General features: G+C 31.4%; 2 long non-coding RNA genes across 2 annotated transcripts; one reads left to right on the top strand and one right to left on the bottom strand.

Annotated features, from left to right (window-relative positions):
- Nucleotides 1-853: 853 nt before the first annotated feature.
- On the bottom strand, nucleotides 854-1,728 carry LOC123656480. Its single transcript, XR_006743553.1, has 2 exons — nucleotides 1,620-1,728; nucleotides 854-1,137 (listed from the first exon to the last, which is right to left on the bottom strand). It is a non-coding gene; the product is annotated as an uncharacterized LOC123656480 (long non-coding RNA).
- A 6,335-nt stretch (nucleotides 1,729-8,063) lies between these two features.
- Nucleotides 8,064-8,956, top strand: LOC123656482. Its single transcript, XR_006743555.1, has 2 exons — nucleotides 8,064-8,191; nucleotides 8,671-8,956. It is a non-coding gene; the product is annotated as an uncharacterized LOC123656482 (long non-coding RNA).
- The last annotated feature ends 3,095 nt before the right edge of the window (nucleotides 8,957-12,051 follow it).

Below are 12,051 nucleotides of genomic sequence, written 5' to 3'. Positions count from 1 at the left end.
TACTTCCGACCACAGAAAATTAGATAGTGTAATTTAGTAAAGTGACACAAAGAGCAAATCAATGAACAATACTAATAAGCCATAAATGAGAGAAAAATTCATTATATATTCAAATATCGTTGAAATCATTTCAAAACATGTTAATATATTGAATATTTTAGTTAATAATTGTGAAACAATAAATAAAGCGTGTGGTGCTTGATATATTAAATGTAACAATTATTCTACTTGCAACTATCTGTGTGCGGAGAATTATAAAAACATAGTAAAAAGTTATGATAATATATTAATATATTAAAATGCACCTTAGGTTTTTTACTCTGAATTGAATTATTCTCTTAATAATTTAAATTTTATTATAATTTTATTTTGAAGTAATTAATTATGATTGATTGTTCGATCTTCTACTACTGTAATATAAACTCTTTGTACTTAAAAAATATTTTCTACTTTTTACTTCGATTAGCTACAAAAGCGTGGTTTTTTAGTTTCTTTAAACTATAATTTATTTATCGTTCATTTTGTTCATTCACCTCTAAAAATATAATCACCACATCCGTTAATGTACATAGTTAATAATTAATATTGTAGGGTTTAAGGTATTTATATTATTCAACAAATAATAGTTAAAGTAGTATTATGTAACATTTAATAGCTGAAGTAAGGTAGGCAGCTATTTCATGATTATTTAGGCCGCGCGTCACGCTTAATAATGAATTAAAAGTTTTTTGGCTTTATATTACTAATTATATAAGAATTTTGAAACCTAAAATTATCTTTAAAATTAACTTGCTAATAGATTTCCATAATAGAGTGATAGGATTTCTTAATGAATCAAGTAAAAGTCAGAAAGTATTATTGACATGGTTTATTTGTTAGAAATATACATTACGATAAAAAAAATCGATTCTGAACAATTACTACTTCTTAGTTGGTTTAGGAGGAGATATTCTAAATGGGGGTTGCACGTAGCTTATTTGTGTGACTTTGGAGTTGTTGTGACCGGTCGTTTGGCTGTATGCGGCTACTTGGTTATATTTAATTTTCGTGTCCATGTTTGACCCTTTCGCGCTATCACGTTGCATATTTTATATTAATTTCAATTTAATTCTTGTGGGTGACGAGCCAACGTTGTTCCTGAAAAATATGGAATATGAGAATAAATATCACAGCACAAGATAAAGTGAATGTTATGGTACGTTTATAATGCAAGGAGTAACTCAGGCTACTTTAATTTAAAAACTATTTTTATTTTATAATTCTGCGTTCCGGACTATAATTTTTGTTAAATTCCACGCGGACGAAGTCGTGGGCACAGCTAGTGCAATTTACTTTTGCATATCTTCTAAACATTAGCTTATTGCATTATAACTGCAATGGATATATACTCAGAAGAGGTAGCAGATCCAGTTTCAACTTTACTACTTAAGAGAGAAAATCTCTGTCAAGCAGTAGGACTTTAGTTACTGTAATATTGCATACAGAAAAAAAAAATCTTAAAAAGTTTTTACATACTATCCTAAGCTCTTTTACTGCAGACTATGATTCATCTGGCGCAAAATGATTGTAATACACAAACTATAATTATAGTTACACGAGAAATATGTAGAACAACTTACCAATTTACCGCGACAATCAGGATCGCATTGAAGAGTTGACTTTAATCAAAATCAAAATGTTATGGTTGAGTGTGACTATTTGTCTTTTCTGTTCGACAGCAGAGTTCCTTTTGATGCATAAAACAAAAAGCTACGACTATTTATAGGTAAGTTATGAATATAAGCGGTATTCGTTCTATTTTCTCAAATACTTAACTGATGAGTAGTTTAATTATTGAGTTTATGTTTTATTATTACGATAATGATCGCAGTTACAAATGTTTTCCATGCAAACGATTATAAGAAAAGTCGTTAAGTAATTATTTTTTTCATCTATTTAATGTGTCTATTAACAAAATACTATTAAAATCAATTGTCAACCATAATAAATTGACCAATAACACTTTATACGCAAGTTCATTATTAATATCGATACCTCGGGGCTCAAAGGGCGTAACCGCCATTTTGGCGAAATTGATTTTTTAATGCATCCCTACTTATTTTTTTCTCCTCTATCGATCTGTATATTTAAAGTCTTCCTATTTGCCAAAAAGTGACGTTTACGACCCTATTTTTTGTAGAAAATAAAACATATTTTTTCAGTTTTTGTGTCGTAACAGCAATCATTGTTAATAATCATAAACGTGATGGGAGTAAACGACACCGTAGATGATACAACAATTCTTACGTGGTGCTTAAGCCCGAACATAACCATTTCTAAAGAATCAACTTACCAGATACACCCTTAAACATTTATGTACTCTAAAATAAAATGACACATACGTCTAACAATTATCCTTTAATTGGTCAACCATATCTACCTATATATTATGTGATTGCGAGAGCTTTGCTTGTGATTGTGATTTCTTGATTAAGGGTCATCAATGTTTAAGTTAAACGTTATAGTGTGATAATATTTTTAACCAAATTTAATATTTCTAGTTTTGTAAGTGCAGGTACCTAAGTTTTGATCATTTTATTAAATGTATGTGTAATGTTGATGGTTCCACAGTCTATTATTGACTAAAATCGTTTAAATAATATGTAACGCAGGTGACGCAAAAATTATTGAATTTATCATTGTCCCTGAATCCTATTCAGAAATTTATTTAGTTTACGCACTTATTTTTCTCATTGTAAGATAGATTTTTAATAGTAGCAGTTGTTTTATTAGCCTCACAGATTATTTGTTTATAATAAATATGTTTGTCAAACATTCGTTATTCAAGGATGGTCAAATTTTAATGAGTCTGCTGTTTTAGTAGGTAGGAATACTTAAGATTACCTAATAACTTTTACCAAAAGACTTCATAAATAATATATAATTGATCTCAAGAGTTCCTTGTATTTTCTATACGTTTTAAACAGAAGATTAGACATTAGCGCAAAATTTTGTAGCGATACCTAAGTACTTGCCATTTCAGTACAATTTAGTTTCAATCGTTCATTCTGCTTTACGTTAATAAGATGTTTCGTTACAACTGAAATTATATAAAAATAAGAGTCTTTTTCTTACTTTGTTTAATAAACAATATTTTCAATAACAATTGAATGTTATTTATCATTTTTTTTATAATAAATGAGTTTTGGAATAGGTTTTAGATAGGTTAGGCTATTAAGTATAGATAAAATCAATAATTAGGTATTTGTATAATTAATTAGTTATCTGAGTCGATAAATGGTAATAAAATCTATAAAAAGGTTAATAAAGTACATAATTATATACAAAAGTTAATAAAGTTCATAAAAATTGCACTTTAATCGATTACCTAAATGAAGAAAACAAAGCAGCTGTCTACAAACTGATAGAAATAGTGAGAAAATTGACCGTTACAACCATAGATTATACACTTATATAGGGTTACAACCATCACTAATCACATATCCATTGATTTTTCGGGCGTAAACGCCCCAATCATTCGATTTTCCGAGGCGTATCGACAAGCCATTTTTGTTACTTTTAAATTTATTTGAAATATAATTATACAAAGTTCTGCATCAAAAAAAAATAATAATACTTTTGGTCCTAGAATGGTTTATTTAGGACAATAATCGAGAAAGTTATGTCGAAAATATTTTTTTTTTTTAGTTTTTTGGCTCTCCTGTAAATTCGAGTTTTGGTGCTTACGCCCTTTGAGCCCCGAGGTATCGATCGAGGTATCGGTCATTAATGCTGTAATTCCGATGTGGCGGCTGTAGCTGTGAAGTTGACGCGTACTACACGAACAACAATGAAGATGTGATAATGTAATAACTGTGGGTTTTGTTTAAACCCTCTTCGCAAAAATTTTTTACAGGAAATTATTATCAAAAAAATATTTGTTTAACTACCGTCTCGGTTATCTTTTACGGAATATACCAGCTATATCCGTTTTTTTTAAACTATTCTTACCAATACTAATCAGCAGGTAACGGCGTTAAGAACACTTGCGTCGTCTAAATGCGTAAAGCATTTACAATACATAATAAAAATCAAGAACAGTTACTTTAGAAATTTTATGACTCTTGTATAGATTGGTATACGTATTCCCAGGTAAAATTGAATAAAGGTCCTTTCTTGGAACCCCTCTGAACTATTAGCAGTTTGGTTTCGGATTTTGCTGTGATGAGACTTCTTTCTACTTTGGTATTTTTACTGTTTTTGCAAGTTTTCTACCGTATCGTTAAAGACCCCTTTGCTGCACTGTGTGTCTTATGCATTTTTAAACCCAGTCAGACGGTGTTAAAGAAAAGCTTTTTATTTTTTTATTTTACATCTTTATATAATGTTTTATTTTACAACTATATTACCTGCCAGTGTAAATGAATATTATTTTAGACTTAAAGACTGTTTGAATTAATTTACACGTGACCATACATGTCGGACAATAAATTATGTCCTGGTTAACTGAGAGCGACGATATTTAGTTCTTAGAGAGGAAAAATTTATTCCAAATAAAAACAACTAACCGATTGTTCCGTCATCGTACATTTTTCATGATTTTACCGTTGTAATCGATGTTCTGCGTATGTAGATTTATGCAGCAACAAAACGCAGCCTTGAAAAGCTGTTATGCGCTCACTGCCCGCGAGTTGAGATTTTTTGATAAAAACTTGAGGGTAGTAGCAACTAGGTGTGGCACACATGATCGCGCCGCGAACGCACGTCGTCTATTCGGAACACGACCGCCACGCGAGCTTCTATGCGCATGTGTTATCGTCAAACTCCACTCGTGATACGATAAACTCTTAGCAATTGCTCTAAGACTTTGAAATGATGTGCAGAATCCAACCAGCTGGTGTGCCCTAACGATAGTGGAAGTCATCATCGATTTTCTAAGGTACGTGGGTGCATTGTATTTTGTTGCTGCGTGCCTATTAACGTTCTGAACATCGATTACATCGGCAGATTATTCCTGGTCTGACCAAAGTGTAGTAAGAAGCCACCTATCGGTTTTCTTTGTGGAGGTGCGTTTGCTACATTTCTCTGGTGCCGAAACCCGGGATGGTTTCCACTAACCTCATGTGCTGTACCGACATACAATAGCTGTGGTATTTCTGGTTAAAATAGGTACTTTGTAAATCGTAATCATTCTATATGATTCGTTGTTGGTTGCAGAGTTATCATTTAATCGGAATATACTAATCCAAAGAAACGTTCAGTGTCAGTACTTACGGGCTAACTAGTTAATTTATCGGGATTTATATCGTAAAATCATCGTTTTAGTTTTGTCTTGAATTACTGTAAGATCAAATTAAGCAATCATCAATTTTTATCGGTGCTTAATTTACCTATCGGCTTACATTAATTCTTTTAGGCATTACAAGTTCAAACTATTCATATTTGTACATCATTTCATATGTCATTAAGCGTTAAATATCGTACTATATTTGCAAAACATATTGAAATATAGTTTCATAATTCACGAAATCGAATTTTTATTTTTATTTTTTTCAATATCGGGTAGTTATATTTTTCCCACCGGTAACTCGCCAACTCATGGTGCCGGTTAGGTGAAACTATTTAATTGTTTATCCAACTAAGCCGTAAAGTAAATAGGTATTCACTTTTAACAAAATAATACGAAACAATATTAAAACTTCAAAATTCAAACTACGACTAATTTGTTCACTTCAGGTCAACTTTCATCACACAGTCAGATTTCAGTCACAAAGGTTCACTTATTATATTTAACCGTTTAAACGAAATACTTTAGAAAAAGATTGTATAATTATCATCGTTTATGTTTTTATATTTTATTCAAATACTTGTCAATCGAAGCGCATCTGCATCGATCGTAGGCATCGTACTTTTTGTAAACAATATTCCGAGGCATTAGGGTGGTAACACAGTGAATAAATATAATTTTTAATTTTTTCTTTTTAATTTTTTTTTTGTTTTTTTTTTGTTTGTACTCTGTTACTAAATCTAACTTAAAATGTCACTTTTAAGTAGGCATACGCGAAAGTCTAGTGCTTTGAAAAAATCTAAATCAAAATCTGAAGATTTCGAATATACTGCACAAGATTTGATTTGATTGTGCAGGTTCAGGATGCTGATGGAAATATGCAATCTTTTCGAGCGCTTTTCGATACTGGTAGCCAAAGTAACTTTATAACAGAGTCGGCAGTTAGACGTTTGCAATTAGTACCTAATCGAACTTCGGCAAGTGTTTGCGGACTCGGGGAAGCTTCTGCTTCTATTAGTGGAGACGTCACGTGTTGCGTAGACACACAAAATAAAATATATTTCAAATTAAATATGCACGTAATTCCAAAAATTTGTAGCGATCAACCAATAGCTGAACTAAATTCATGCCGATGGTCTCACATTCAATCATTAACTTTAGCGGATCCCAGTTTCGAACATTTAACGATGATGAAACGCTTTTCGATTGCTTTGCATCTTCACTTCGAATTAAACCGCGATAAATAGATTCAATTTCGTAATACGTGTCATCAAACTGCTCCTGTAAACAAGCATCCGAGTCAGAAGCATCATCTAAAATCTCTAAGATACCGAAATGTGCGTCTTCAAAAGCCGCCGTTATGTTCTTAATATCATGATGATAAGATAAAAATAAGTCGCGTTGAGAGGGATCACTCTTAGCTAATTGACCGATTTCTAAAGCTTTATTTAAACGTTTAATAGCAATTGTCCGCTTTCGACGCAAAGATGGCAAATCTTGTGCAGTATATTCGAAATCTTCAGATTTTGATTTAGATTTTTTCAAAGCACTAGACTTTCGCGTATGCCTACTTAAAAGTGACATTTTAAGTTAGATTTAAAAAAATAATTTTAAATGTACTATAGTAATCAGTTTATCTTGGGCTATGTTATTTATTCTCATATTTAACATTTTTCAGGAACAAAATTGACTCCTCGTCCACAAGGATAAGGTCGAAGTTAAAGGAAAATATGGTAATATCGCAAAGCAGACAACATGAATAAGTCCACCACGTGCACTCCAGCGGTTAAATGTAACCAAGTGACCGCTTACAGCCAAAAGACCAGACACAACAAGCCCAATTTCACCCAAATAAGTTACGTACAACCACCATTCAGAATATCTCCGAGTAACCCTAAACCAACTAACAAGTCGCGATGCATGTGAGACAGTGTCGTTTTTTTTTTTCATAATGTATAGTTTCTTGTGATGTATGTATTTTTATTAGTTAATTAATAATGTCAATAATATTTTCTGTCTTTTACTCGATTCATTAAAAACCGTATCGACTCTATTATGATAATCTATTAACACGTTAATTTTAAAGATAATTTTAGTTTAAAAAATCTTATATAATTAGTCATATAAAGTCTCGTCTCGGCTCCGTATGTTAACACAAGCAGGACGCGTTGCTCGAAGACTTTTGTCTTCAAGCATTGCGGAATCTTCGAAGTGAAGACTCGACGAACGCCGCCCAGCCCGACCGAATCCTCCTATCAGCCTCCTTCTTGAAGTTGTTGCGGCTTAGTTGGATAGTATGGCCTAGGTAAAATATAAAAATATAATCCTGAACAAGTATCGGCCTCGATATGACTCGGTTGTTAAACATAAACATTCGTTACGTTTAATAAATATTCGTTTTTTCCAAGTTCATACAGATGCCGACAAGTCAGGAGGACTTCCTAAGGCCGGCCAGCATTCGACCTAACTCATCCAACATCTCCGCAGCAATAATGACATATGAATAATGAAATTACATGTAAAGTGTTATTGGTCAATTTACTATGGTTAATAATTAATTTTAGTAGTCTTTTGTTAATAGATACGTTAAATAGATGAAAAAATAATTACTTAACGACTTTTTTTATAATCGTTTGCATGAAAAACTATCATAAACTAACGATAATATAAGTAACTGCGATTATTATCATAATAATAGAACATTAAGTCAATAATTAAGCTAGTCATTAGTTAAGTATTTGAGAAGATAGAATGAATAGCGCTTATATTCATATCTTAACTATAAATAGTCGTAGCTTTTTGTTTTATGCATCAAAAGGAACTCTTCTGTTGAACAGAAAGGACAAATAGTCACACTCAACCATAACATTTTGATTTTGATTAAAGTCAACTCTTCAATGCGATCCTGATTGTCGCGGTAAATTGGTAAGCCGTTCTACATATTTCTCGTGTAACTATAATTGTAGTTTGTGTATTACAATCATTTTGCGCCAGATGAATCATAGTCTGCAGTAAAAGAGCTTAGGATAGTATGTAAAATCTTTTTAAGATTTTTTTCTGTATGCAATATTACAGTAACTAAAGTCCTACTGCTTGACAGAGATTTTCTCTCTTAAGTAGTAAAGTTGAAACTTGATCTGCTACCTCTTCTGAGTATATATCCATTGCAGTTATAATGCTATAAGCTAATGTTTAGAAGATATGCAAAAGTAAATTGCACTAGCTGTGCCCGCGACTTCGTCCGTGTGGAATTTAACAAAAATTATAGTCCGGAACGCAGAATTATAAAATAAAAATAGTTTTTAAATTAAAGTAGCCTGAGTTACTCCTTGCATTATAAATGTACCATAATATTCACTTTATCTTGTGCTGTGATATTTATTCTCATATTTCATATTTTTCAGGAACAACGTTGGCTCGTCACCCACAAGAATTTAATTGCAATTAATATAAAATATGCAACGTGATAGCGCGAAAGGGTCAAACATGGACACAAAAATTAAATATAGCCAAGTAACCGCATACAGCCAAACGACCGGTCACAACAACTCCAAAGTCACCCAAATAAGCTACGTACAACCCCCATTTAGAATATCTCCTCCTAAACCAACTAAGAAGTAGTAATTGTTCAGTATCGATTTTTTTATCGTAATCTATATTCCTATTTATTAATAAACCATGTCAATAATACTTTCTGACTTTTATTTGATTCATTAAGAAATCCTATCACTCTATTATGGAAATCTATTAGCAAGTTAATTTTAAAGATAATTTTAGATTTTAAAAATCTTATATAATTAGTAGTATAAAGCCAAAAACAATGAAAATAATTCATTATTAAGCGTGACGCGCGGCTTAAATAATCATGAAATAGCTGCTTACCTTACTTCACCTATTTACAATACACAATATTACTATAACAAAATACAGTCGAATTGAGAACCTCCCCCGTTTTTGGAAGTCGGTTAATAAATACCTTAAAAAACAGGCTTCTTATGCCAACATGGGTAGGCGTGCTACTCTATTAAGACAAAGATATCTAGAAGAATCTAATAATGACAAAAAAATGCACAATTCAATATACCATAATTCATCAATTTCATAAACACCATCCCCATTTTGCCGACCTTTAGAGTAGGAATTCGATAAAAAAAGAATTATCATAGTTGGACTACTCCTTAAAAAGTAATGCGTTGTCATAATAAAAAAAAAAAAAAATTATACGCGTTGACTTGAGGAACTCGTCTATTTTTTTCGTAGTTTAAATATAAAAATAATTAAACAAGTTGTGTCCTAAAACAAAGGTCAATGCCGGAAATCGATTTACGAATGTTATTGTATTTAATACACAACCGTAGTAAAGGAGCATCTTTACCAATGTGAGTCTTTACCAATGTGAGACTTTACGCAAGCAATGTCACATATTATCTTGTGACCATGTAAATATATTATTCAGTGAGTCCTAGTGGGAGCCGGTTTGAGTATTCACTATGTTATTTCAAAAAAATTTACTTTATAATTTATAACGTTTGCATGAATGTTGGGTCTAAAATTTCACGTCTACTTCGAAGATAAATCATGTGAAACTTTACCAAACAGTATTTGTACAACTTCCTATAAATACATCAATTTAAATACATCATCGAATAAAAGTAAAGTTATACTATTTACAACATTTATTTAGAAAGAGAGTTCTTACAACAATTGTGCGTAATGTTTGTATGTAGACAAGTTTACGGGAGCGCGAAAGGGCTTTTTAAAAAAAATATTACATTAATTAAACTAAAACTATTTAATTAAAAATTAATTAAAATTACAGTGGACACGTCCGAACAGAATTACATGCTCTGGATTAATCGCCGATTTAATTCTAATAAAACTTTCTCAAGACATATGATCCCAAAGCATGAGACAACGTGAGAAATCATTTGTTATTCCTATTCCGCTGATTAAGCATTTACTTCTATTGTTCTCATGCTTTGGTCCAACATAACTCTTCCCCCCTTAAGTTCGAAACCGTCGGAAGAATTTGACTTCAGAAGGTTTCGACCCTTGCTAAAAATTTTATTCTTAACACTTTTTATAACTAAAATTAAACAAATAGTAATTAATATAAGATATAAAATTAGAGTTCCTACACTGACAATGTTAACTTTTATTATTGATTTAATTTCACTTTCACTTTCACCAGAACTTTTCATTTTTAAGGCCGCAGATAAATACCTTATGTCATCCAAATTAATTCCCTTAATATCAATCGGATCGACAGGAATAGGGATTTCCTTCTTTGGCTGAGGTAAATTAATAATAGGTGTCACCTTGTATTCAAATTTTTCCAATGTGTGTTGAAGATAATATAAATGAAGATCATTAAGTAGAATCTCGCAGCCAGGATCTATTTGAACGAGATAAGTTCCCATCATAGATGTTTTTGTTATATCGTTTCCACATTTGTAAGACATTACTTCCTTATTTCGTGAATATATTATCCAACGGGCAGAAGAAAGACGTTGTGCTTTAACTTCTTCGATATGAACTACTCGTCTATGACATTGAGTTAAGTCATTGTGAAACTGCATCAATTGTTCCATACACGTTATCGTTGAGTAAGGGATAAAATTATGTTCAGTGCATATGTACTGATTATCGCCGAACACATGTTGACACGGAGACGCGACCGGCAAGTACTTCGAACCTTTCACCATAAGGAAGGGATATTCGGGAATAATAGTGAAAGTTTTGTTTTTAATTTGATCAAAAATAGGCAATGAATAAATTTTATAATAGTTATACGTATTATTATCTGTAAGGGGAACTTCTATTATAAATGTTATCTGGTTTCCTTTTACATACGCCTTAACAGACAATGTTCGCTCTATTTTAATTATATTACTTTCTGTTACAGGATACAATAAACTATGATATTTTTCTATAGAAGAAAATATATAAAACAATTCAGTAGAATTAATTATTGATTGATGTAGCACAGAAATTTTACTAAAGGCTAAGGCTGTCTCAATTACACTGAGTGTTATATATATTGAACGGAAATTATTAATAAACGTACTATATATACTCAAAACATAAGTGGAATATATTGAGTTTTCTTCTTTTGTCACCATGTCTTTCAACATACTTTCTACGCGTTTTAAACGTTCATTAATAATTAAAGAATTGTTATATAAAATTTCTGTACTATTAATAGAATAATCCAACATTTTGGAAACCAGGGTAATTTTATTATCGATTAAATTTTGTGTGTTATATAATTTGTTAATAAGATTATCATAGTAAAGCGCGTCTTCGTGATCTAAGTTACCAGTTATCGATTTTATAATAGAACCTACGGGATTAAGCAAACCTCTTCGAAATCTTTTTGTTGGTGCTATCTGTTTTGCCTTTTCTATAGTTATATCCTTTAAATATTCTACTTGCATTTTCATATTACTAAATTCATACATATAAGGTTTATCTGTATTAATTACTCTATTAAAATCACTATACTTATTTATATTAAACTCTAAATCGACAAATATAGAACTTAAATCTAATACTTTTATAATTAACCACTTATTTTCTTGTTTATAGGCCTGACCTTGTTTGACAGGTAACAGGCCTGGGTTACCCTCAATCTTTTGAAGTTGAAGGGATTGGGTCTCCTTCATCATCGCCAGGGCGATTAAACACCACCTGTGGAGGTCGTTTTATATTTTTTAATGGAACCTTAGTTCTCCGCTTTCTAATCTTTACAGGCACTAAATTACGATTAATTATACGTTTGATAC

The sequence above is a fragment of the Melitaea cinxia genome, chromosome 9 (genome assembly GCF_905220565.1).
Source record: "Melitaea cinxia chromosome 9, ilMelCinx1.1, whole genome shotgun sequence".
In the NCBI taxonomy this organism is placed as follows: domain Eukaryota; kingdom Metazoa; phylum Arthropoda; class Insecta; order Lepidoptera; family Nymphalidae; genus Melitaea; species Melitaea cinxia.
Note: the sequence above shows the minus strand (reverse complement) of the source record. Positions and strands in the feature narration are given on the sequence as shown.